At 44.9% G+C, this 27,839-nt stretch overlaps 1 protein-coding gene across 1 annotated transcript in view; it reads right to left on the bottom strand.

Moving 5' to 3' along the window:
• LOC139232368 (protein FAM149A-like) overlaps positions 1-27,839 on the bottom strand; it is a 187,919-nt gene that overhangs the window by 83,596 nt on the left and 76,484 nt on the right. The window lies entirely within an intron of this gene.

The following is a 27,839-nucleotide window of genomic DNA, read 5'->3' as shown; positions in this document are numbered from 1 at the left end:
TCCCATCTCCCTCAGAAGTGGTCCCAATGCGTCAGGAATTTAAAGCCCTCACTCCTACGCCAACTCTCCAGTCACGCGTTCATCCTCTCTATCCTTCTATTCTTGTACTCATTAGCACGTGGCACCGGTAGTAACCCAGAGATTACTACCTTTGAGGTTCTATCCTTTAATTTTTCTCCTAACTCCCTAAATTCTGCCTGCAGGACCTCATCCCTCTTTCTACCTATGTCATTGGTCCCGATATGGACCACGACCTCTAGCTCTTTACCCTCTCCCCCCAGAAGGGTCTGTGACATCCTTGACCCTGGCATCAGGGAGGCACCATACCATCCTGGAGTCACATCTACGGCTGCAGAAACGCCTCTCTATTCCCCTAACTATTTGAAGCCCCTACCACTACAGCTCTTTTATTCTTCGTCCCTCCCCCCTGTGCAGCTGAACCATCCGTGATGCCTTGGACTTGGCTATGGCTGCACTCCCCAGAGGCACTATCGCCTTCACTGGTGCTCAGAAAAGACTATCAGTTGGAAAGTGAGATGGACTCACAGAGAGACTCCTGCACTACCTGCCTAGCATTCTTACTCTGTCTGGTGGTCACCCACTTCCCCTCGACCTGCATGCCTTTAAGCTGATGGGTGACCACCTCCTGAAACATGCTATCCACGTAGCTCTCAGCCTCGCGGATACACAGTATTGACTCGAGCTGTAGCTCAAGCTCTGAAACGCAGAGCTCGATTAGTTGAAGTTGGAGACATGATTGTCTCCAGCTTCAACACACATGATTGTCTAGACCGCATGGAGTGGTCAGGAATTCCTGGTATCATCCTTGTGAATCTTTGCTGTGTGAAGTAAGTAAATGAAAAGTAATTGGGGGCAAAATTGGCCTCCTTTGCGCCTCCTGTTAGCGCCTCTGGTGGGCGATAACGGGACGTTACTGCCTTTCTGACCCGGTGCAGTGAGAGTACTAATGCTCGTGAACTTCCCTTTCAGGTTAGTGGTGGTGATAAATCTTAACGCCACGAACTCCTGCACCCAGAGATCGTGTCGTCATCCGGTGCGCAGTGCCCCAGTATCGCCCTGGGTGCTAACCTAGTTTACGTCCCCTGCAGCATCGCCGGGAATCAACACCAGCAGCTGCAGGAGGCGTTCGACCACTTGGGGAGCGGTATTTAAAGGGATTGTCGGTGAGGTAGGCAAAAAGAATTTTAGCCACTCTCCGTGCATTTTTCTCCATTTTTCTACTGCCGCGATTGATCTGCCCTGCCCTCTGTTAGAGAGCTTGGGGCCGATGGTCGCGGATCGCAGGGGCCATCACAGAGCAGGGGATTTGTTTCCTTGCAGAGCCCTCAGTAATGGCTCTTCCCTTTAAAGGAGGGAAGTGTTACATATGTAAACTTGTATATACTCTGTACAGCCACCAGAGGACTCATCCACTGGAGTCCCAAGGAATCTCATAATCCCTTGGGAGTACAGGTATTTAAGGAGGCCTCACAGGTTGGAGAGGCACTCTGGAGACCTGCAATAAAAGACTACGGTCACACTATAGTTTGAGCTCACAATATTCAGTCTGACTCTTTCTCCATACAAAACAACTGGCGACGAGACACAGATAGCGAGATAAAGATGCAGTGAACAGTGGGCATCCTGGAGAAATTCTCGGAGGGAGATGATTGGGAAACATTTGTGGAGCGACTCGACCAATACTTCGTAGCCAAGAAGTTGGATGGAGAAGAGAGCGCTGCCAAACGAAGGACAATTCTCCTCACCTTCTGTGGGGCACCAATGTATGGCCTCATGAAAAATCTGCTTACTCCAGCGAAACCCACGGAGAAATCGTATGATTATTTGTGCACACAGGTCCGGGAGCATTTGAACCTGAAGGAAAGCGTTCTGATGGTGAGGTACCGGTTCTAAACCTACAAAAGGTCTGAAGGCCAGGAAGTGGTGAGCTATGTTGCCGAGCTAAGACGCCTTGCAGGACATTGCGAATTTGAAGGACATTTTCAGCATATGCTCAGAGACTTTTTCATACTTGGCATTGGCCAAGAAACCATACTTCGCAAACTTTTGACTGTAGAGACCCCAACCTTGAGTAAGGCCATAGCGATAGCCCAGGCGTTCATTGCCACCAGTGACATTACTAAGCAAATGTCTTAGAACACAATTGCTGCTACAAGGACTGTGAACAAAGTGATGTTTTCAAATCGCAATGTGCAGGGCAGGTCACACATGCCTGCAGCTGCACATCCGCAGATGTCTCAGAGTCCACCGTCAAGGGTGATGAATATAAGGCCATTAACACCTTGTTGGCGCTGCGGGGGTGATCATCATTTCCATTCATACTGCTTCAAAGGGTACGTTTGCAAGGGCTGTGGAACAATGGGACACCTCCGATATATGTGCAGGCGAGCTGCAAATCCTGTTAATCCCGCAAACCACCATGTTGCAGAGGAGGACAGATCCACGGCGGATCTGACCGAGGAGGCAGAGGTACATGGGGTGCACACATTTAACACCAAGTGTCCCCCGATAATGCTGAATGTGGAACTAACTAGACTCCCAGTGTCAATGGAGCTGGACACGGGCACGAGCCAGTCCATCATGAGCAAAAAGACTTTTGAAAAATTGTGGTGCAGCAAGGCCTCAAGACCAGTCTTAACTCCAATTCGCACGAAACTAAGAACTTACACAAAGGAACTGATTCCTGTAATCGGCAGTGCTACCATAAAGGTCTCCTACGATGGAGCGGTGCACATGCTACCACTCTGGATGGTACTGGGCAATGGTCCCACGCTGCTCGGCAGGAGCTGGCTGAGAAAGATACGCTGGAACTGGGATGACGTCCGAGCGCTATCGCCCACTGACGAAACTTCATGTGCCCAGGTCTTAAACAAGTTTCCTTCGCTCTTCGAACCAGGCATCGGGAAATTCCAAGGAGCATAAGTGCAGATCCACCTAATTCCGGGGGCGCGACCCATCCATCACAAGGTGAGAGCAGTACCGTACATGATGAGAGAAATGGTAGAAAGCGAGCTAGACCGGCTGCAAAGAGAGGGCACCATTTCACCGATCTAATTCAACGAGTGGGCCAGTCCGATTCTCCCAGTCCTCAAGGGAGATGGCATCAACAGAATCTGAAGCGATTACAAAGTAACTATCAATCATTTCTCCCTGCAAGACCAATACCCACTACCAAAAGCCGACGATCTCTTTGCAATGCTGGCGGGAGGATAGATGTTCACGAAGCTGGATTTGACTTCAGCCTACATGACGCAGGAGCTGGAGGAATCATCGAAGGGCCTCACCTGCATCAACACGCACAAAGGTCTCTTCATTTATAACAGATGCCCGTTTGGAATTCGATCAGCGGCGGCGATATTCCAGAAAGACATGGAAAGCTTATTGAAGTCGGTCCTGCGCACCGTGGTCTTCATGGACGATATCTTGGTCACAGGTCGGAACACAGTCGAGCATCTGCAAAACCTGGAGGAGGTTCTTAGTCGACTCAACCACGTGGGACTCAGATTAAAATGTTCGAAGTGCGTTTTCCTGGCGCCTGAAGTGGAGTTCCTGGGGAGGAGGATCGCGGTGGATGGCATCAGGCCCACCGATTCAAAGACTGAGGCAAACAAGAACGCACCAAGGCCACAGAACGTGACGGAGCAGCGGTCGTTTCTAGGACTCCTGAACCACTTTGGTAACTTCTTACCGGGTCTCAGCACACTGTTAAAACCACTGCATGTCTTACTACGTAAAGGGGATGAATGGGTTTGGGGCAAAAGTCAAGAAAATGCCTTTGTAAAAGCTAGAAAATTGTTATGCTCAAACAAACTGCTTTTGTTGTATGATCCATGTAAGCATTTGGTACTAGTATGTGATGCATCGTCATATGGCGTCAGGTGTGTATTGCAACAAGCTAATGAATTTTGGAAATTGAAACCGGTTGCTTATGCAGTAAGGAATCTGTCTATGGCCGAGAGAGCCTACAGCATGATTGAAAAAGAAGCGTTAGCGTGAGTTTATGGGGTAAAGAAAATGCATCAATACCTATTGGGGCTAAAATTTGAATTGGAAACTGACCATAAGCCACTGATATCCCTGTTTTCTGAGAGTAAGGGATAAATACTAATGCATCAGCCCGCAACCAGAGATAGGCGCTCATGCTGTTAAACTATGCCATCTGCCACAGGCCAGGCACAGAAAACTGTGCCAATGCTCTCAGCAGGCTGCCATTGCTCACCATGGGGGTGGAAATGGCGCAGCCCGTAGATTCAGTCATGGTTATGGAAGCATTTGAGAGTGAGCAATCACCCATCACAGCTCGACAGATTAGAACCTGGACGAGCCAGGACCCCTTACTGTCCCTAGTCAAAAACTGTGTGCTTCATGGGAGTTGGTCCAGTATCCCAGTGGAAATGCAGGAAGAGTTAAAGCCGTTCCAGTGGTGCAAAGATGAAATACCTATAGAGGCAGACTGCCTTCTTTGGGGAAATCGGGTAGTGGTTTCCAAGAAGGGCAGAGACACCTTCGTCAGTGACCTCCACAGTACCCACCCAGGCATCGTAATGATGAAAGCGATAGCCAGATCCCACGTGTTGTAGCCCGGTATCGATGCGGACTTAGAGTCCTGCGTGCACAGATGTAATACATGCTCGCAGTTAAGTAATGCACCCAGGGAGGCGCCACTAAGTTTATGGTGTTGGCCCTCCAACCCATGTTCTAGGGTCCATGTCGACTATGCAGGCCCGTTCTTGGGTAAGATGTTCCTTGTGGTTGTAGATGCGTACTCCAAATGGATTGAATGTGCGATAATGTCGGCAAGCACGTCTGCTGCCACCACTGAAAGCCTGCGGGCCATGTTTGCCACGCACGGGCTACCCATTGTCCTGGTGAGCGACAACGGGCCATGTTTTACCAGTGCCGAGTTGAAAGAATTCATGACCCGCAACGGGATCAAACATGTCACATCCGCCCCATTTAAACCAGCGTCCAATGGTCAGGCAGAGAGAGCAGTGCAAACCATCAAGCAGGGCTTGAAGAGGGTAACTGAAGGCTCACTGCATACTCGCCTATCCCGAGTCCTGCTTAGCTACCGCACGAGACCCCACTTGCTCACTGGGATCCCATCTGCTAAACTGCTCATGAAAAGGGCACTTAAGACAAGGCTCTCGGTAGTTTACCCTGATCTACATGAACAGGTAGAGAGCAGGCGGCTTCAACAAAGTACATAGCATGATAGCACAAATGTGTCACGTGAGGTTGAAATCAATGATCCTGTATTAGTATTGAATTATGGACAAGGTCCCAAGTGGCTTCCTGGCACTGTTGTGGCCAAAGAGGGGAGCAGGGTTTTTCGGGTCAAACTTTCAAATGGACTCATTCACCGGCAACACTCGGACCAAATCAAACTCAGATTCACGGACTACCTTGAGCAACCCACTTTGGACCCTGCCTTCTTTGACCCCCCCAACATACACACCAGTGGCAACCGACACAGTGGTTGACCACGAAGCAGAACCCATCATCCACAGCAGCCCAGCAGGACTCACCACACCAGGCAGCCAAGCAAGGCCAGCTGCACAGCAGCCCAACGAGGGCCCAACAGACGATTCACCAATACCAGCATTTGCCCCGAGACGATCAATCAGGGCAAGAAGGGCCCCAGATCAACTCATCTTGTAAATAGTTACACTTTGGCGAGAGTGTTGTTATATATGTAAACTTGTATATATTCTGTACAGCCACCAGAGGGCCCATCCACTGGAGTCCCAAGAGATCCCATAATTTCTTGGGAGCACAGGTATTTAAGGAGGCCTCACAGGTTGGAGAGGCACTCTGGAGACCTGCAATAAAAGACTAAGGTCACACTTTACTTTGAGCTCACAGTGTTCATTCAGTCTGACTCTTTCTTCATACATAACAGGAAGGAGGTTGTGATCCCGGCAGAGCTGTATTGGACATTGTGCAGCGCTCTGCCACTCTTGCCCGGTTTAGTGTTCCAAGCGAAGTGGTAGCGCTTGATTTAGCTCTCCACTTCTATCCTGGAGCTTTGAACCAGAAGTTCACGTCCTCTGAAATTGGGTAGCGCCGCCAATACTTTTGTGCTCCCGCAAAAGTTAGCGCCCCATTTTTTCTAGCCCATTGACTCAAATATCGTTCCTATAATGGAGTCACAGGACTGCATGCAACACTTCTGATATTGTTTAAATAATGTCTTGTGCAAATTCAAATTCAATTTTCTGCCCCACTTTATAGCCGGGATTATGCCGGCACTCAGAGGATGGGTTCAGAAGCAGGTCCACTATCAAAATATAAAAGATTGACAATCGGTCGGGATCCCGCTGTCAACCCGCCGACATATCAGTTTCCCCAGTGCCGGGTCTGTCTGTGTTTTACAGAGCCTGCACTAAGCAGCGGGGGAGCCAATTTAGATAGTTAAAAGCTTGTTAAAAGATACTTAAATAGCATTTTACCATGTACTTACCATTTTTACAGCTTTTTCATGAGGTTCCCGGCATTTGGAGATCACGCCAGGTAAGGAGGTCGGGTTTTCAATGACACTCTGTTCCTCTGAATAGCTGACAGCTGCAAAAGCGATATAAAAGCGACCATTTCACAGCTGTTCACTTTGCAATCTTAGAAGCTGGAGCCTTCAGGATTTGGAAGACATTTTTGAGTTTTATGCAGTTTAGAAGTATTTGGACTAAACTCTCTATCCACTGTCACCTCCTTGGAGCAACCTTTCTCACCAGTGTCAGATTGCTTCTGTCATCTCACCTTCAGCTGCCATCTATTCCATCAGCATCGGTGACCTGATGCTGCACAGGACATCAGCACCTGACCACATTGCTGCCCGGGAGGCCACGGTTGGCCTCACCATGGCTGGATTTACTTCACTTGATGCTGTACACCCTGGCTGCCACATGGTACGTCAGGTTGGCACCACCTCAGCCCAGCACCATAAAGTATTCCTGCAATGCTCAAGCTATTCCTTTCACACCCATCACCATTGCAAGGACGGTGGGGGCAGTTATGTCTCACCATTCATTGCAGCTCACTAAGCCACTTCCAAAGGAGCATACAAATCTGCCCAAAAAGACAAATTGTTGAAAATAAAGATTTCAATGTCTGACAACACATTAGCAGAAACTTTACATGAACATTGGCTAAAAGACCCAACAAGTGTGTTGTAGGTTGGTATGATTGGACAAGGATGAGGGTGAGTGTCAGGGGTAGCTTTTGAAATGTGGAACTGATAATGTAGATAGAGAGGGATGGGTGGAGGTGCAAGGAAAGTTGGTGTAAGCAAGGATGTGCAGGATTAGGATAGGGAAGGCAGAGTGATGGGGATGTGATGAGTGGCATATTAGGATGAGCTTGAATATTGCGCTGCAGTAACATTTCATGATCCACTGAGATCATTGAAAGGTTTGCGCCACTGCACCCTGGTCTCCTGACGACACCCCTGCTTGTGCCCTGCTGAACAATGTGCAACCAGGCTGCATTGGTGTCCTGGGGAGATCTCTTCCGCCCATTGGAAGGGAAGAGAATCTCCATGCATGCTGTGACTCCCTCCAAAAGCATATGGAGGGAGTCATGGGAGAGCCTGGGTGCAGCTGTGCACCTTTGTGCCGTGCTTGTCAAGTTTGCAGCACCTCAATGGTGCAGAACATTGACAGCACAACTGTCAAAATGAATGTGGACATGATCCCTTTAAGGAAAGTGGCTGACGACGCATCATCAAATGACGTCACCAGACCAGCTTCCTTTTAATTGTCTGGGAACCTCGTAGAGCGAGCTTAATAAGCCCCATCAGGGGAAAGTGGGGGAAGCTGGCATGAAGCCAGGTGGGGGGTCGCAACCCACCACCTACCTCGGCCGCACTGAGCCCATCTCGGTAGGCGGAATTGTGACCTATCCCTCTGCATAGTACCATCAGATGCCACAGTAGGTTAGATTTGATTAATACCATTATAAAAAGAACCAGGTTTATTGTAAAATCAAAGAATCTTTAGCAGAGGAGGCCAATCCTCCCTGTATCAGTGCTGGCTCCACATCTAATTCCATTTCCCTTCACTTTTACCATGCTTTTTTAAATGTTGTTGTTCAAGTGTTTATCTCATTCACTCTTAAATTTGCTGATTGACTTGCCATCCACTTGTGGTAAAGCGTTTCATATTCTAATTCCCTTTGCTTGAAAGGAAACTTTCTTTGGGAAAGTGATATGTTATATCATGGACCTCTGCTTGACATGTTTTTGAGAGACAAGAGTGAATGGCCATTCAATAGAACTACCAAATTTGATGCACATATATTTAGAAATTATTTTTTCCTTCCTGCATTCCCGATCTCCCCCTGAAACAAAAGGGGGTAGAGTTTCCGCTAGTTTGCTCTAGTGTTAATAGCACAAAATAGGTGAAATCGGCTGAAACAATGCAAAGGATCAGGTAATTTTTAAACCTAAGTTACATCAAGCGTAACTCGAGTTTCTGTGATCTGTAACATTGGTTTAAAAATCATTTCATCCAAAGCCGGCCCCGCCCAGATTGAAATAGGGAGAATGTCTAGTTTCTGCCGATTGCGCCTGTTTGCATTTGTTCAACGAGACTCTTCAAATTGAGCTTATTTTTTGGCGCACAGGCACTAGTCAGTGTGTTTTAAAAGTTTTTACATGTTAAAAAATATTTCATTTACTAAGAAACTGACTAGTGTACACCAACGGAAATGATTAAATGGTTCAGTACAGTTTTGTCAGTCATTTTCAGTCATTTAAAATCAGATTACACACAGGTGGAGGACTAAACACTCTTATTAAAAAAAGCTCATTTTTTGTGATAAACCTATTTTCAGCTGTATTAATAAAACTTCACCAGGTTACCACTCTTATAAACATCAAGGAATATTTTTTAAGACAAAGAAAAATAATAAACAATGTTGTTCTATTACGCTGCTCAATTGCGTTGATTCATGGCAGATTTTGGCTGGAATTTTCCCACATAAAAAACGGGTGGGTTTCGAACATGGGGGCTGTTAAATTGTTAAAAATGGGATTCCCGACCTGATCTAGCCTCCAACCCACTCACTTCTGGTTTTGCCGGAGGCGGAACGGGGGGCGGGCAACCAACCCGCTTCTTGGGGGGGCGGGGGGGGAGGTGGGGGGTGGTTACCATAATTTAAATTTTGCAATGAGGCTGGAAGCCTCTTTTTCCCTATCCAATTTGAATGTAACCGCCTGTGGAAGGGTTTCACGCAATTCGTGAAACCCGGCAATTAAACAGAGGCGGGGACTGCTCCATCCAGGAGGTAAGTGGATTTAAATCCAACTCCTAGATCCAGGGTCCCTGCCTAGACCACCCCCCCCCCCCCACCCCCCACCCAACCCCACTCCCTGTGATCAGAGACCCCCTCTCCCAAGAGGCCTCTGATCACCCCCAAGCCATCCACCCCCCCAACGGTGATGATGTAGCCAGCCACGATCCCACCACCCCCACTGCTGACCCCCCCCCCCATCGATTGTCGACTCCTCTCCTGTAATGCATTTGCTTCATGGGTTGTTTGCTTAAGAATTCATAGCAACACATTGCTATTAAGAACTAATTGGTTTATTGGCAAAGGTTTAACAATCACACTGCACATTACCAGTTCATCCACCAGGCTCACAACCACCTGCCTCATCGTGGATCCCCTGAACCCAACTGGCTGGGGTTTTATTGACTCTTGTGAACATCACGGGACTGGCTAAGCCACTCCCAACTCAACAGCTCAACAAACCTGTGAGCATACTCACAGGTGCATACATTACACCTCCCAATTTCTGACCCCCCCCCCCCCCCCCGCCACCCAAACCCACCTTCCTGAAGAAAATTTCAGCCTTTATGTTTGTGATTATGTAAATGAGTTTGACCAGAAACTTAAACCATAATGTCACTTTGGAGAAACAGCGCAATTTCAAGCGCAATTTACAACCAGTTTCCCGGTTGCACTCAAAGCATAAACTCTTCCCTAAGAAGTCGAGACCTGCTCCCAGGCACGCTCCCTCTCCCTATGAGGAAATATTTGCCAAATTCCTGCGATGACATAACTGAGATCAGTCACTCACCATGGAGGGAGTTGTAGGTGTGAACCAACGAGCTAACACTCTAGGGTGAAGCACGTTGCTACTCTAACATGCTGGTTCACATTGGTGCCCAGAACAATTGCCTTTCAAAATAATACAGGAATACCAAGAAGAATAGTTCACATCATATACATTTTCAAAAATGCGATATCTTCTGCTTTGCAAAACATACAAGTATCCTCGAATAATCTCTGACTACAGCAAAGTTATAGGAGGGTTGCTTTAGTATGTTTCTGAGATGTCATAAGGCGCTATATAAATGCAGGTCTGACTTTCTTTCTTTTAAAGAACAACTACACAATAACCATTTGCATTTATATAGCACCTTTAATATAGTAAAACATTTCATGGCGCACACATGTTTTTGATTAAATTACTTTATTAATCAATTTTATTTCACGCGCGGATATAGGGTTGGGAGAGATTGCAGAGCTTGGGTAGGGGACGGCCATGGAGAGATTTAAAGACAAGGACGAGGATTTTAAATTTAATGTTGGCTTTTGTGTACCTGACCTGTTGCCTCTGTTCAGAAGATCGACAAAAAACCTGCTCTCTAACTGCCAAATACACCCCGTATACCAGTCACCAACATAGACCAGGAAAGTCCAAGGTATAGTTCATCCCTCTGATTTTCCTTGCCCTGCTGGGAGATGCCACAGCCTCCACTTGGCATCTCCCTGAATTATCAGTGTAGGTTATGTATCCATGCCATGAATTAGTACGCATCAATGGAATGGTAAGGTCATGTAAACACCCTTAGTTAATGATTGATATTAACAGGTCAAAGTCAGTAAGTACCAATTAATATCATCAAGACTCACTGGCCCGGAATTTGTGGCAGTAATAACGGCAAGGCTGTCAGCGCTCGCTGTTATCACTCTATAAAACTGACATCTGAACACACAGAGTTAAATGCAGAAATCCAGAAGTTGCTGTCAGAGATACCCTGTTTCTCCACAGGGTGCACTGTTGCAGTCTTTGCCAATGGAATCAACACAGAAATCACTGATTTGGCATGAACCTAAACTAATTACCCACTATACTCACTATAAAGTCTGATGAAAAACTTATGCTTTGTTGAATGAGGTATAACTGAGTTTTTAACAGCGTATTAAGTCATAGTTGCTGCTGAACAATCTCTATGGCCCTGAAAATTAATTTTACAAGTGTGGAGTCTCATGTGATTGGGATTACGGAGACGTGGCTCCAGGATGAGCAGGGCTGGGAACTCAACATCCAGGGGTATTCAACATTCAGGAAGGATAGAATAAAAGGAAAAGGAGGTGGGGTAGCATTGCTGGTTAAGGAGGAGATTAAGGCAATAGTTAGGAAGGACATTAGCTTGGATGATGTGGAATCTATATGGGTAGAGCTGCAGAACACCAAAGGGCAAAAAACGTTAGTGGGAGTTGTGTACAGACCTCCAAACAGTAGTAGTGATGTTGGGGAGGGCATCAAACAGGAAATTAGGGGTGCGTGCAATAAAGGTGCAGCAGTTATAATGGGTGACTTTAATATGCACATAGATTGGGCTAACCAAACTGGAAGCAATACGGTGGAGGAGGATTTTCTGGTGTGCATAAGGGATGGTTTTTTAGACCAATATGTCGAGGAACCAACTAGGGGGGAGGCCATCTTAGACTGGGTGTTATGTAATGAGAGAGGATTAATTAGCAATCTCGTTGTGCGAGGCCCCTTGGGGAAGAGTGACCATAATATGGTGGAATTCTGCATTGGGATGGAGAATGAAACAGTTAATTCAGAGACCATGGTCCAGAACTTAAAGAAGGCTAACTTTGAAGGTATGAGGCGTGAATTGGCTGGGATGGATTGGCGAATGATACTTAAGGAGTTGACTGTGGATGGGCAATGGCAGACATTTAGAGACCGCATGGATGAACTACAACAATTGTACATTCCTGTCTGGCATAGAAATAAAAAAGGGAAGGTGGCTCAACCGTGGCTATCAAGGGAAATCAGGAATAGTATTAAAGCCAAGGAAGTGGCATACAAATTGGCCAGAAATAGCAGCGAACCTGGGGACTGGGAGAAATTTAGAACTCAGCAGAGGAGGACAAAGGGTTTGATTAGGGCAGGGAAAATGGAGTATGAGAAGAAGCTTGCAGGGAACATTAAGACGGATTGCAAAAGTTTCTATAGATATGTAAAGAGAAAAAGGTTAGTAAAGACAAACGTAGGTCCCCTGCAGTCAGAATCAGGGGAAGTCATAACGGGGAACAAAGAAATGGCGGACCAATTGAACAAGTACTTTGGTTCGGTATTCACGAAGGAGGACACGAACAACCTTCCGGTTATAAAAGGGGTCGGGGGGTCTAGTAAGGAGGAGGAACTGAGGGAAATCCTTATTAGCCGGGAAATTGTGTTGGGGAAATTGATGGGATTGAAGGCCGATAAATCCCCAGGGCCTGATGGACTGCATCCCAGAGTACTTAAGGAGGTGGCCTTGGAAATAGTGGATGCGTTGACAGTCATTTTCCAACATTCCATTGACTCTGGATCAGTTCCTATGGAGTGGAGGGTAGCCAATGTAACCCCACTTTTTAAAAAAGGAGGGAGAGAGAAAACAGGGAATTATAGACCGGTCAGCCTGACATCGGTAGTGGGTAAAATGATGGAATCAATTATTAAGGATGTCATAGCAGTGCATTTGGAAAGAGGTGACATGATAGGTCCAAGTCAGCATGGATTTGTGAAAGGGAAATCATGCTTGACAAATCTTCTGGAATTTTTTGAGGATGTTTCCAGTAGAGTGGATAAGGGAGAACCAGTTGATGTGGTATATTTGGACTTTCAGAAGGCGTTCGACAAGGTCCCACACAAGAGATTGATGTGCAAAGTTAGAGCACATGGGATTGGGGGTAGTGTACTGACATGGATTGAGAACTGGTTGGCAGACAGGAAGCAAAGAGTAGGAGTAAATGGGTACTTTTCAGAATGGCAGGCAGTGACTAGTGGGGTACCGCAAGGTTCTGTGCTGGGGCCCCAGCTGTTTACACTGTACATTAATGATTTAGATGAGGGGATTAAATGTAGTATCTCCAAATTTGCGGATGACACTAAGTTGGGTGGCAGTGTGAGCTGCGAGGAGGATGCTGTGAGGCTGCAGAGCGACTTGGATAGGTTAGGTGAGTGGGCAAATGCATGGCAGATGAAGTATAATGTGGATAAATGTGAGGTTATCCACTTTGGTGGTAAAAACAGAGAGACAGACTATTATCTGAATGGTGACAGATTAGGAAAAGGGGAGGTGCAAAGAGACCTGGGTGTCATGGTACATCAGTCATTGAAGGTTGGCATGCAGGTGCAGCAGGCGGTTAAGAAAGCAAATGGCATGTTGGCCTTCATAGCAAGGGGATTTGAGTACAGGGGCAGGGAGGTGTTGCTACAGTTGTACAGGGCATTGGTGAGGCCACACCTGGAGTATTGTGTACAGTTTTGGTCTCCTAACCTGAGGAAGGACATTCTTGCTATTGAGGGAGTGCAGCGAAGGTTCAGCAGACTGATTCCCGGGATGGCGGGACTGACCTATCAAGAAAGACTGGATCAACTGGGCTTGTATTCACTGGAGTTCAGAAGAATGAGAGGGGACCTCATAGAAACATTTAAAATTCTGACGGGATTAGACAGGTTAGATGCAGGAAGAATGTTCCCAATGTTGGGGAAGTCCAGAACCAGAGGTCACAGTCTAAGGATAAGGGGTAAGCCATTTAGGACCGAGATGCGGAGGAACTTCTTCACCCAGAGAGTGGTGAACCTGTGGAATTCTCTACCACAGAAAGTTGTTGAGGCCAATTCACTAAATATATTCAAAAAGGAGTTAGATGAGGTCCTTACTACTAGGGGGATCAAGGGGTATGGCGAGAAAGCAGGAATGGGGTACTGAAGTTGAATGTTCAGCCATGAACTCATTGAATGGCGGTGCAGGCTAGAAGGGCCGAATGGCCTACTCCTGCACCTATTTTCTATGTTTCTATGTTTCTATGTTTCCCTCAAAAGAAAATTAAAATGTTGTGGATATTTTTTTTTATATTTTTTTTTAAGTTTGTGTTTTTCTTAAGTTTCTCCCTTAATTCCATGTGTATGTCCAATCTTTATTTTACTTTCTATACAATGATTTAAATGTAATTTATATTTCTGGCTTTTTACTTCCTGCTTTGCCATCTGTGAGAATTCTTTAATCTGATGGGTTGATCAGCCTGTCTGCTCCCTGCCCTGTTCCTTGATGCCACAGATCCCCTGTAGAAAGTGGCAAATTCAAACTGATGTCGGAAAAGAGGAAGTCTGTGCTCCGGAGCCCGCTAAAACCTTTTTCGAGGTGAATGGTGAGTGCCGTTCCTTCATCCCTGACCGCAAATTCCGGGCCACTTTTTAAAAATATTGTGAAATAGATTTACCACTTGCTGCCTCGATGTGAAACAGGTGATGCAGGTCAGCCACCACCCTAGAAGCTGGCCAATTTTAATTTCAGTTGAACTCAATGGAAATGACAATCAGCCGTTTCTATAAGGATCAACTGATCCTAACGTGGAACAGTGAAATATGTCCGGGCGGCAAGCTACCTACCCCTATATTTTAAAATAAACATCCACAGACAGAAGAAACACATATAAAGTTAATGATAATTCTTAGTAACAGCTTGATATTTAAGAGAGGGACTAATAGAACAAATCCTACAGAACAAATTTTGAATTCAATATAAATTTTGCAGTTTCATAAGTTTGGCACCTCATTTTCAGATATGGCTGATGCTGCTCCCTGCATGTTCTTCTACAATCCCCATTGAACCAATAAATGGCTGCTATTTCTTGCTCTTAGAAGCACACCAGCTGTATTTTGACCTTATTCAGTGCTGACTTCCACTATTTTGTATCTGTCTTCTGTTCTTCCACATTTAATATCAGAACAATTCCCAGCCACCTTACTTGCAAATCAATTCTTATCTTTAATCTTAATGCCCACCCATAGCTCTGCACTCCTGCTCCTTCTGGCATCACAAAGATAATTTTAAACTTACCCTTTTTGGGGGGCTTTTCAGCTGGACAACCCATAAAACACAGATAAAATCATAAATATCTTCAATGTTAAAATTTAAACCAAGGATAAGTAGAACATAATTGTTTATTGAGGTAGATTATATATTTTGACCTACACGACAGCATCTAAATTATGGGAATGGGAATGATAAAGATTATTTCAATATAAAAATAAATTATTCCCATACAATTTCCAATTATTATCTTTAAATAAAAATAGTTTGTTTCAAAATAAAGATAATGGTCCAGTGTAATGAATATATATGTATCAACACACACATCTAAAACAGGAGGTTTCTATTTGAAGATAGCATGCTGTTAAATGAATTAATAAAGCATTTTTATTTTCTTAATTGTTCTTTTTAACTGTTGAATATGCTGAAAGGCATAAAAATCAATAATTGCTAAGTGCATTTTTTTTTTCTACCTGATCTGGAAGACAGACCAGGATTAGTGATGAACTAATGAGTGCACAGTACCAGAAGCAGCAAAAAAAAAAGAAACATGCAGATCTTTTAGTGTCTCGGAGCATAGCCATGTGAATCTTAATAATTCATACTTTAGGGACTTGCAAATAATTCTCATTGTCTATAAGAAATATCAGAGACAAATAATCTAACAAACAAGCTTCCCCAATTGTATAACTAGATCAGCAAGTATGACACTATTAAAAAAGGCACATATACATTCTGTGAATGTTTAGATAGTGATACTGTATGCAGACCTATTTTGTGAGATGCATAATGCTCCTGCAGGCCTAACAAAGGATCACTAAATTTATTGCTCAGTGGATATATCCTGTACTCACCCTGTTACAATAAGACCCAAGTTTCGGTTCAGCTGACCTTCCTTATTGCTGCCCTTATACAGTTTCCGGAGGTTACTGGAAAGGCAGGAAAAACTGGGAGGGAACACAGTGCTGGCACCATGCATCAGTCAAGCATTAAATCACAAATCCTTCAGATCAAAGAAGTCATACATTAGTATTTCTCAATTCAGATCACACAGCACAAAAAGCAAGTGAGGAGGCAAATATTAGCAGCAGTGTCCGATCCAAGGCAGCACTTCTTCGCCTAGCAGTCTTCAGGTTTGCAGAAAATATGCTAAGTGTAGATGAAGCTTTCCAAAGGATTCACTTAATTTGTAAACGTCAAAAATCCACGATACTAACATCAGTTCTTCAGAATCAACAAAGCATTGCATTTCCTCATCCGCTGTCCATACCATGCTACAGCTGAATTCCTGAGCACATGGGCACTGTTGCCAGAGATGAAACCGTGCTTTACATGTGTCATTAAAAGAGTTGTGTGTGTGTGTTGACTGGTATTTGTTCTATTGGTGCTGTGTGGAGCAGAATGCTCTGCAGTAAGTGACAGCCGCACTATGACTCACAGCTACATCAATATAGGATGGAGTTATTTATTTTCACCAAGAGACTTTCTCCTCCCACCAGCCTCAGGCAAGCAGCAAAGCACAATAACAGCTGCTGAGAACTGCGTGGAATTGTTCATCCATAAAACTGTTAACACAGAGTCACAAAGCACCATCAGTATTGCAGCAAGCTGCTGGCAATTTATATTAGAAAAATAAGCATCAGCCCTTAAAAGCAACCATATACTTTAAATCATTTTTGGACTGTGTAATTCAACCTGTAACTTTTTTCACCTGTTCTTCTCATGACTTTTGTTTTGGTTACTAAAATAGCCATTCATAAATCCTACACATGAATCCTCTAAATTATCCAGTAATCAAGGGTACATACATCAACAAATTCCCCAACCTCTGAAAGTCAGTATGAAACTCCTCTATTCATTTCTGTTCAATGTATCACTGATTGAAAGGGTTGTAAACTGTATTGCACACAGTGGTGGATAGTACAGTAAGGAGCTAAGTACTAAGTAAGGCAATGTCCTTCTGCAACACACTGAAGGTCAAAATATATAATCTACCTCAATAAACAATTATGTTCTACTTATCCTTGGTTTAAATTTTAACATTGAAGATATTTATGATTTTATCTGTGTTTTATGGGTTGTCCAGCTGAAAAGCCCCCCAAAAAGGGTAAGTTTAAAATTATCTTTGTGATGCCAGAAGGAGCAGGAGTGCAGAGCTGTGGGTGGGCATTAAGATTAAAGACAAGAATTGATTTGCAAGTAAGATGGCTGGGAATTGTTCTGATATTAAATGTGGAAGAACAGAAGACAGATACAAAATAGTGGAAGTCAGCACTGAATAAGGTCAAAATACAGCTGGTGTGCTTCTAAGAGCAAGAAATAGCAGCCATTTATTGGTTCAATAGGGATTGTAGAAGAACATGCAGGGAGCAGCATCAGCCATATCTGAAAATGAGGTGCCAAACTTATGAAACTGCAACACGGGGCTATATGCATGCTAAAGAGCAAATGTAGCATGCTACAGAGAGCGCTGCCAGAAACTCAGCTGTACCAGCCACATAAATGCCGTGGCTAGTCGAGTAGGTCAGAGGCTGGGTATTTTGTGATGAGTGACTGAGCTCTTGACTAATGTTCCCCCTAAGGTGCGCTGCTGTAATAGAGCTTTCTAGTGGACTACTCCACCTAGTCGACTACTGATGTAATAACAATAAAAACCATGTGCTATGCACAGTTATCATTCAGCAGCCATGTTAGTACAAGTGTGTGTATTAGCTGTGACTCATGATACCACAGATTGATGATGAGGATGTGATTTTTGGATTCGCTAGCTGAAATTTTTGGTGGTGGATAATCTTGCCAACCGATGGAGAGACTGTTGGAGGTTCATCATCTTGCAGACAAGCTTAAAAATCCAAGGTAAATTTCAAGCACCCGTGGCTGAACTATCGACGTTGCCAGAGTCCAGATGGCCGTGCCTATGGGAATAATAGGGCGCATGGGTGAGTTCCATCACAACCGGAGCATATGTAGAGTGGCTAGAAATGTTTTTCACCATGAATAGTATTGTCCCTGATAATGTAAACCATAATCGGGTGGTTTTAGAAAGAAAACGGGCTATTTTCTTGACTGAAGCAGGCCCTGAAGTGTATGAAACCCTGAAAAATGTGCTTACTCCCATCAAGCCAAAGGACACGCCACTGAAGGAAACAGCACTACAGTCCTGAGCCCCAGGAAATTGCTGAAAGTTATCATTTTGGAACTCGAGATCAATTACATGACGAAAGTATCAGTGAGTACATTGTAGCTTTAAAAAAGCTATCCATTCACTGTAATTTTTCAAACTTTCAGGCCAGAGCTTTGCATGACCACTTTGTTCAGAAGTAAATTGTTTACAACCCCTAACTTGACTTTTGATTTAGCTTGTCAGACAGCTATGACAATGGATATGGCCAACCAATACTCCCGAGAATTTCACGCCATTTCTAGTTGTCAGACAACTGAGGTGAATTGGCTGCACGCTAAAAGTAAAAGGCAGTTCGGCCCGAAGGCCTCAGCAACTGGCCAAGGTAACAGCACATTGAAGTCGTGCGATCGGTGCCTGGAACAACACCTCGCTCAAAGCTGTCCATATGTGAAGGCAGAGTGTTTCTACTGCAAGAAAACTGGGCATCTTGCAAAGGCGGCCAACAGAAGAGCAAACCGACTGACAATGCTGTAAGTCGAAATCAACAGACACTACAATACATTGAAGAGAAGCAGTAGGATGAGGAGGTTCTGAAGATCTCTCTTAGGCAGTCCCTTGAATCAAGGATGAATTGCTTCCACACCAAAAAGGGATGAGTTCACAGGTGTTTCAATGAAGGACCTAGTATTCCAGGTCCCGAACTGTATATTGAAGGGTGGAAGATGCCTGTGCATGGATTTTTTTAACGTGTGGTGGCCATTGCACACCAGCCACCACATGGGCTTGACAGAGCTTGGTCTTGGTCCAGTGGCAAGGATTAATCAAGACGACTGGAGTCCAGCTCTGCTGCACGGACCTAGTACACACACATATCGCAGTGTGGGCTGGCCCGTGCTGCCCCTGGACCCACGCTTCTTCTGGGTCCCGAACTCTCGCCTCTCCTGGGCCCCAATCACATCCCTCTGCAATCTCTCGCCGCTCCTTCGCCCCGACCTCGCTGCTCCTGCTGTACCTGCCTACGCTCCAATCACCGACCTGGGTTATGGTGACGTCCAATCCATGACAGGCTCGCAATGTACCTTATGGCAGGTCGGGGCCATATAAGGAGCGGAGGCCCAACCCACAGCGAGGCCCTGAACTGTGAGGAACCATCTGGAGATACATGTCATCAGGAGTAGAAGGGTATCATAACAATGATTCGTGATGTATCATCATCCAAGTAGACGTCACAGGAACCAGGATACCCATGGAAATCGATACTGATGCATCCATGAGCACAAGACCGGAATCGTTATATCTCAACAAGTTGCGTGATTTTCAACTAGAGAAATCGAAGATAGAGCTGCGAGGCTACTCAGGAGAGAAAATCCCTGTAGTAGGAAGTGTCACCATGCCAGCGAAATACAAGGAGCAGTATCAGAGCTTGCCTCTCATAGTAAGGCAGGGGTCAAGCCTGCTTTGATAGGTAGAAATTGGTTGGGATCACTGAAGCTGGATTGGAATGAGATTTTCTATGTGGAAGCAAATTTGCATCGAAAGATGAAATCATCAAGCAGTATTTGAAGATGTTCCGTGAAACAGGCAGTCCGATTCAAGGCGAGTGTCAGAGTGCAGAAGGACGCAAAACCAGTTTACTGCACACCACACCCCGTACCATACGGACTCAAAGAGGAAGTTGAGCAAGAACTCAAAAGATTAGAGATTGAGAACATTATCTCTAAGGTAGAACTGAATAATTAGGCTACACCCGTTGTTGTTGTACCTAAGTCAGATGGTAAGGTAAGGTCATATGGTAATTATAAGGTAACCGTAAAACAGGTTCTAGAGTGTAATCTACCCAATATGTTGCCAAATGTGGAAGGTTTGTTCACATGGCTGACAGGTGGCCAGATCTATTCAAAGTTAGATCAACAAACATCGACCTACAACTCGCGTTAGATGAAGAGTCCGAGTCATGCTTGACTATAAATACTCATCTAGGCCTACATCAGTTCATTTGGAGTGTCTTCCGTCCCCACCACATTCCATGGGGGGGATGTCCAAATTTTGCAAGAGATTGAAGGGGTAGTGTGTTATTTCAGCACCAAATAGGTTTTGAATGAAGTGCTCAAATGGCTAGAGAAGCACAGAGTACGAGTGACTGCTCACAAGTGTGAGATGTTTCAAAACTCAGTGGAGTACTGAGAGCACATAGTAGATAAAGATGGTTTACATCCAACCAAGGGAAAGCTGGATGCAATCAGAAATACACCCACTCACAAGAATGTCTCTGAACTTCGATCATTTTTGAGTTCCTCCCAAATTTGGCTACAGTGTTACATCCACTGAATGAACTGTTGAATAACAGGCCTTTTTGAAGTGGTCAAAAGAATGCGATGCAGCATTCAAAAAGTGTAAAAGCCAGTTAGTGGAGATTACCATGTTAGTTCACTATGACGTATTGAAGGAGATCAAGCTAGCATGTGGCGCCTCTCTGTATGGAGTTCGGGCAGTGATCACTCAGGTAGAAACTTAGAAACATAGAAAATAGATGCAGGAGTAGGCCATTCGGTCCTTCGAGCCTGCACTGCCATTCAATAAGATCATGGCTGATCATTCCCTCAGGACCCCTTTCCTGCTTTCTTTCCATATCCCTTGATCCTTTTAGCCGTAAGGGCCATATCTAACTCCCTCTTGAATATATCCAATGAACTGGCATCAACAACTCTCTGCGGCAGGAAATTCCACAGGTTAACAACTCTCTGAATGAAGAAGTTTCTCCTCATCTCAGTCCTAAATGGCCTACCCCGTATCCTAAGACTGTGCCCCCTGGTTCTGGACTTCCCCAACATCGGGAACATTCTACCTGCATCTAACCTGTCCCGTCCCGTCAGAATCTTGTATGTTTCTATGAGATCCCCTCTCATCCTTCTAAACTCCAATGTATAAAGGCCCAGTTGATCCAGTCTCTTCTCATATGTCAGTCCTGCCATCCCGAGAAACAGTCTGGTGAACCTTCGCTGCACTCCCTCAATAGCAAGAACATCCTTCCTCAGGTTAGGAGACCAAAACTGAACACAATATTCTAGGTGAGGCTTCACCTAGGCCATGTACAACTGCAGTAAGACCTCCCTGCTCCTATATTCAAATCCCCTAGCTATGAAGGCCAACATACCATTTGCTGCCTTCACCTCCTGCTGTACCTATATGCCAACTTTCAATGATTGATGAACCATGGCACCCAGGTCTCGTTGCACCTCCCTTTCAGATAATATTCTGTCTTCATGTTTTTTGGCCCCAAAGTGGATAACCTCACATTTACTGCATCTGCCATGCATTTGCCCACTCACCTAACCTGTCACAGTCATCCTGCAGCATCTTAGCGTCCCCCTCACAGCTCACACCACCACCCAGTTTAGTGTCCTCTACAAACTTGGAAATGTTACACTCAATTCCTTCATCCAAATCATTGATATATATTGTAAAGAGCTGGGGTCCAAGCACTGAGCCCTGTGGCACTCCACTAGTCGCTGCCTGCCATTCTGAAAAGGACCCGTTTATCCTGACTCTCTGCTTCCTGTCTGCCAACCAGTTCTCTATCCACGTCAGTATATTACCCCCAATATCATGTGCTTTGATTTTGCACAACAATCTCTTGTGTGGGACCTTGTCAAAAGCCTTTTGAAAGTCCAAATACACCACATCCACTGGTTCTCCCTTTTCCACTCTACTAGTAACATCCTCAAAATATTCTAGAAGATTTGTCAAGCATGATTTCCTCTTCATAAATCCATACTGACTTGGACCAATCCTGTCACTGCTTTCCAAGTGCGCTGCTATTTCATCCTTCATAATTGATTCCAACATTTTCCCCACTACTGATGTCAGGCTAACCAGTCTATAATTACCCGCTTTCTCTCTCCCTCCCTTTTTAAAAAGTGGTGTTACATTAGCTACCCTCCAGTCCATAGGAACTGATCCAGAGTTGATAGACTGTTGGAAAATGATCACCAATGCATCCACTATTTCTAGGGCCACTTCCTTAAGTAATCTGGGATGCAGACTATCAGGCCCCGGGGATTTATCGGCCTTCAATCCCATCAATTTCCCTAATGCAATTTCCCTCCTAATAAGGATATCCTTCAGCTCCTCCTTCTCAATAGACCCTCTGTCCCCTAGTACTTCCGGAAGGTTATCTGTGTCTTTCTTCTTGAAGACAGAACCAAAGTATTTGTTCAATTGGTCGACATTTCTTTGTTCCCCATTATAAATTCACCCGAATCCGACTGCAAGGGACCTACGTTTGTCTTCCTAATCTTTTTCTCTTCACATATCTATAGAAGCTTTTGCAGTCAGTTTTTATGTTCCCGGCAAGCTTCTTCTCATACTCTATTTTCCCCCTCTTAATTAAACCCTTTGTCCTCCTCTGCAGAATTCTAAATTTCTCCCAGTCCTCAGGTTTGCTGCTTTTTCTGGATAATTTATATGCCTCTCCCTTGGATTTAACACTATCCTTAATTTCCCTCGTTAGCCACAGTTGAGCCACGTTCCCTGTTTTATTTTTACTCCAGACGGGTATGTACAACTGCTGAAGTTCATCCATGTGATCTTTAAATGTTTGCCATTGCCTATCCACTATCAACCCTTTAAGTATCATTTGTCAGTCTATTCTAGCTAATTCACGCTTCAAACCATCAAAGTTATCTTTCCTTAAGTTCAAGACCCTAGTTTCTGAATTAACTGTGTCACTCTCCATCCTAATAAAATATTCTACCATGTTATGGTCACTCTTCCCTAAGGGGTCTCACACAACAAGATTGCTAATTAGTCCTTTCTCATTACACATCAACCAGTCTAGGATGGCCAGCTCCCTGGTTGGTTCCTCGACATATTGGTCGACAAAACCATCCCTAATACACTCCAGGAAATCCTCCTCCACCGCATTGCTACCAGTTTGGTTAGCCCAATCAATATGTAGATTAAAGTTACCCATGATAACTGCTGTACCTTTATTGCATGCATTCCTAATTTCTTGTTTGATGCTGTCCCCAACCTTACTACTACTGTTTGGTGGTCTGTACACAACTCCCACTAGCGTTTTCTGCCCCGTGGTATTCCACAGCTCTACCCATACCGATTCCACATCATCCAAGCTAATGTCCTTTCTTACTATTGCATTAATTTTCTCTTTAACCAGCAATGCCACCCTGCCTCCTTTTCCTTTCTGTCGATCCTTCCTAAATGTTGAATACCCCTGGATGTTGAGTTCCCAGCCTTGGTCACCCTGGAGACATATCTCCGTGATGCCAATTACATCATACCCGTTAACTGCTATCTGTGCAGTTAATTCGTCCACCTTATTCCAAATAGTCCTCACATTGAGGCACAGAGCTTTCAGGCTTGTCTTTCTAACACACTTTGCCCCTTTAGAATTTTGCTGTAATGTGGCCCTTTTTGCTTTTTGCCTTAGGTTTCTCTGCTCTCCACTTTTACTTTTCTTCTTTCTATCTTTTGCTTCTGCCCCATTCTACTTCCCTCTGTCTCCCTGCATAGGTTCCCATCCCCCTGCCATATTAGTTTAACTCCTCCCCAACAGCACTAGCAAACACTCCCCCTGGGACACTGGTTCCGGTCCTGCCCAGGTGCAGACCATATTACAGCGCGGGGAGGAGAGACCAATTGCTTTTGCTTCACGCACTCTCAGTGTCAGTGAGTGGAATTATGCGCAGATCCAAAGGGAAGCTTTGGCATTGATTTTGGGATCAAGAAGTTTCACAAGTACTTGTTTTGTCATAAGTTTAACATAGTTACTGACCATAAGCCCCTGACAGCAATCTTCCATCCAAAGTCCCCATTTCCAACCTTAGCTGATGCCCAAATGCAGAGATGGGCTTTGATTTTGTCAGCATATAAGGATGAAATAGCAGCGCATTTGGAAAGCAGTGACAGGATCGGTCCAAGTCAGCATGGATTTATGAAGGCGAAATCATGCTTGACAAATCTCCTGGAATTTTTTGAGGATGTAATGAGTAGAGTGGACAAGGGAAAACCTGTGGATGTGGTGTATTTGGACTTTCAAAAGGCTTTTGACAAGGTCCCACACAAGAGATTGGTGTGCAAAATCAAAGCTCATGGTATTGGGGGTAATATACTGACGAGGACTGGTTGGCTGACAGGAAGCAGAGAGTCGGGATAAACGGGTCCTTTTCAGAATGGCAGGCAGCGACTAGTGCAGTGCCACAGGGCTCAGTGCTGGGACCCCAGCTCTTTACAATATATATCAATGATTTGGATGAAGGAATTGAGTGTAATATCTCTAAGTTTGTAGATGACACTAAACTGGGTGGTGGTGTGAGCTGTGAGGGGGATGCTAAGATGCTGCAGGGTGACTGTGACAGCTTAGGTGAGTGGGCAAATGCATGGCAGATGCAGTAAATGTGAGGTTATCCACTTTGGGGGCAAAAACGGGAAGACAGAATATTATCTGAATGGCGGCAGATTAGGAAAAGGGGAGGTGCAACGAGACCTGGATGTCATGGTTCATCAGTCATTGAAAGTTGGCATATAGGTACAGCAAATGGTGAAGGCGGCAAATGGTATGTTGGCCTTCACAGCTAGGGGATTTGAGTATAGGAGCAGGGAGGTCTTACTGCAGTTGTACAGGGCCTTGGTGAAGCCTCACCTGGAATATTGTGTTCAGTTTTGATCTCCTAATCTGAGGAAGGACATTCTTGCTATTGAGGGAGTGCAGCGAAGGTTCACCAGACTGTTTCCTGGGATGGCTGGACTGACATATGAGAAGAGACTGGATCAACTGGGCCTTTATACATTGGAGTTTAGAAGGATGAGAGGGGATCTCATAGAAACATATAAGATTCTGACGGGACGGGACAGGTTAGATCCGGGTAGATTGTTCCCGATGTTGGGGAAGTCCAGAATCAGAGGACACAGTATTAGGATAAGGGGTAGGATCATTTAGGACTGAGATGAGGAGAAACTTCTTCACTCAGAGAGTTGTTAACCTGTGGAATTCCCTGCCGCAGAGAGTTGTTGATGCCAGTTCATTGGATATATTCAAGAGGGAGTTAGATATGGCCCTTACGGCTAAAGGGATCAAGGGGTATGGAGAGAAAGCAGGAAAGGGGTATGGAGGTGAATGATCAGCCATGATCTTATTGAATGGTGGTGCAGGCCTGAAGGGCCAAATGGCCTACTCCTGCACCTATTTCCTATGTTTCTATGTTTCTATGACATTGAGTACAGACGATCAGCTGATCACAGTCATGCTGATGCTATGTCCAGGTTGTCTTCCGCAACACAAGTTACACCCGATAGGGAAGAAGTGTTCCATTGTTCATACATTGATGAGCTGCCAGTCACAGCTGAAGAAATTGTTTGGGCAACCAAACGTGACCCAGTTATGTCAAAGATTTTGATCAAGGAAAGTTTAGATTTGTTCACTCAGCTGTACCAGCCACATAAATGCCGTGGCTAGTAGAGTAGGTCAGAGGCTGGGTATTCTCTGATGAGTGACTGAGCTCTTGACTAATGTTCCCCCTAAGATGCGCTGCTGTAATAGAGCTCTCTAGTGGACTATTCCACCTAGTGGACTACTGATGTAATAACAATAAAAACCATGTGCTATTCACAGTTGTCATTCAGCAGCCATGTTCGTGCAGGTGTGTGTATTAGCTGCGTCTCAAGATACCACAGCGGTCACAATCGCAAGGACCCGCACAGGCCACTCACCACGCTGCCGCTGGAAGAGATACGGCACTGAAAATTTAAAGGGCTCGCACTAGGAAAAAAGATTAGAGGGAACATTGCTATGCACTCCCAAAGCATTTCCACCACCTACAAGGCACAAGTCAGGAGTGTGCTGGAGTGTGCTTTCCATTTCCCTGGAATGGGTACAGCCGCAACAACACTCAAGAAGCTCAACGCCATCCAGGACAAAGCAGTTTACTTGATTGGCACTTCACCCACTACCCAAAACATATGCCCCTTCCACCACTGGCACACCATAGCTGCGATGTGTACTATCTATGGGATGCACTGCAGCATCTCATTTTAGTTTCTTCAGCAGCAACTCTCGAACCTCCAATCTCCACCACCTAGAAGGACAAAGGATGCAGGTGCATGGAAGAACATCACCACTTCCAAGTTTCCCTCCAAGTAACACACTTTTCCGACTTGGATATATTTCACCGTTCCTTCAGCGTAACTGGGTCAACATCCTGAAACTCCCTACCCAACAGTATTGTGGTGTTACCTTCACCACATGGATTGCAGCGGTTCAAAGCCCACTGCTACCTTCTTAAAGATAACTAGGAATGGGCAATAAATGCAACGTCCATATCCCAAGAATTATTTATTTTAACTTATGCCCTCCTTCAGATTTTTAGCCTGTAGCATATATACATGATGGAGAATTTTAGAACTTGCAGCCTGTAAATGTGCAATATTATTTTGTTTATAATGCTGAAAGTTTACAATTAGCTGGGTTTTATGAGACCGATGATGGTATTTGGATATAGTGTCCATCAATATTGTGTCTGTAATATTAAGTGAACCGTAGTTTTAACCCTGTGTTTACTGACATCTGTAAAAAGGAATAAAATAATACATTATAGATAAAAATACTTCATGAGGGAAGGAGAGTTTGGTTTGTCCTCTTCACACATCCTCTGTATCTCTTAAATGTCTTTGAGTTATTTTATTCGAATTCTTCCTATTGTCTCATGTTAATATCCCTTCAACAATTTAACTATCTTGGGGCTGATTTTGGTTTGCTGCAGTAAGTGGGTGGGCGGTCAGCATAGCGATCATGCCACCCACTAATCGTAGCAGTGAGAATCCCAGACCATTCCGGTAGTCAGGCCTCATCAGTATGTGAATGGCCACTCCAAAGGGAGCTCGCCAGTCAGAGAGAGTGGACCATCGGCAGTTCCTTCGCCAAGCCGGCTGACAAAATGGAATGGGGGTGTGTGGAGGGGCACACAGAGACCGGCAGCAGGCTGAAGTATTTTTGTCAGGCCAGGATGAGCAAGAGTTCTCTTACTGGCCCCACAAAAACATCCAGCTGTTTTTGGAGCAGCCTGCTTAGGCTGTTCCAAGCCAGGAACCAATGGATAGGGGATGCATGGCACAAAACGTCCATGAAAATCACATCAGATTTCTACAATAGACATAGGACTCCTCTTTAAATATTTACATTACGCTCCATCTTGTGTTAGACAGGAGTGCTGGTTGCACATTTTGAGAATTCGAGTTGAGCAAGGTTCAGGTGGTTAATGGACACGACTCTTCTAAAAGAACATTTGTTAGCCCACCGCCCGTTTTCTAACCCCTCCTCTTTTCTTTTACAGCACCTTACTTCCGCTGTGATGTATGTGTGTGCGTGTTGTGTCTGTGTTTTTCTCCCCTTTCTCTTTGTTCTGTTCCTTTTTAAATGTTGTACATCTGTCATTTTAACCAGTTCTGATGAAGAATGAATACACCTGAAACTTTAGAAGATCAGTTTCTCCACAGATGCTGACTGACATGCTGAATGTTTGCAGCCTTTTCTCTTTTGTCTAAGCTTAAGTTTGTAGTTCTCAACAAATTTAAGA

This window comes from Pristiophorus japonicus, chromosome 2 (assembly GCF_044704955.1).
Source record: "Pristiophorus japonicus isolate sPriJap1 chromosome 2, sPriJap1.hap1, whole genome shotgun sequence".
Classification (NCBI taxonomy): Eukaryota; Metazoa; Chordata; class Chondrichthyes; family Pristiophoridae; genus Pristiophorus; species Pristiophorus japonicus.
Note: the sequence above shows the minus strand (reverse complement) of the source record. Positions and strands in the feature narration are given on the sequence as shown.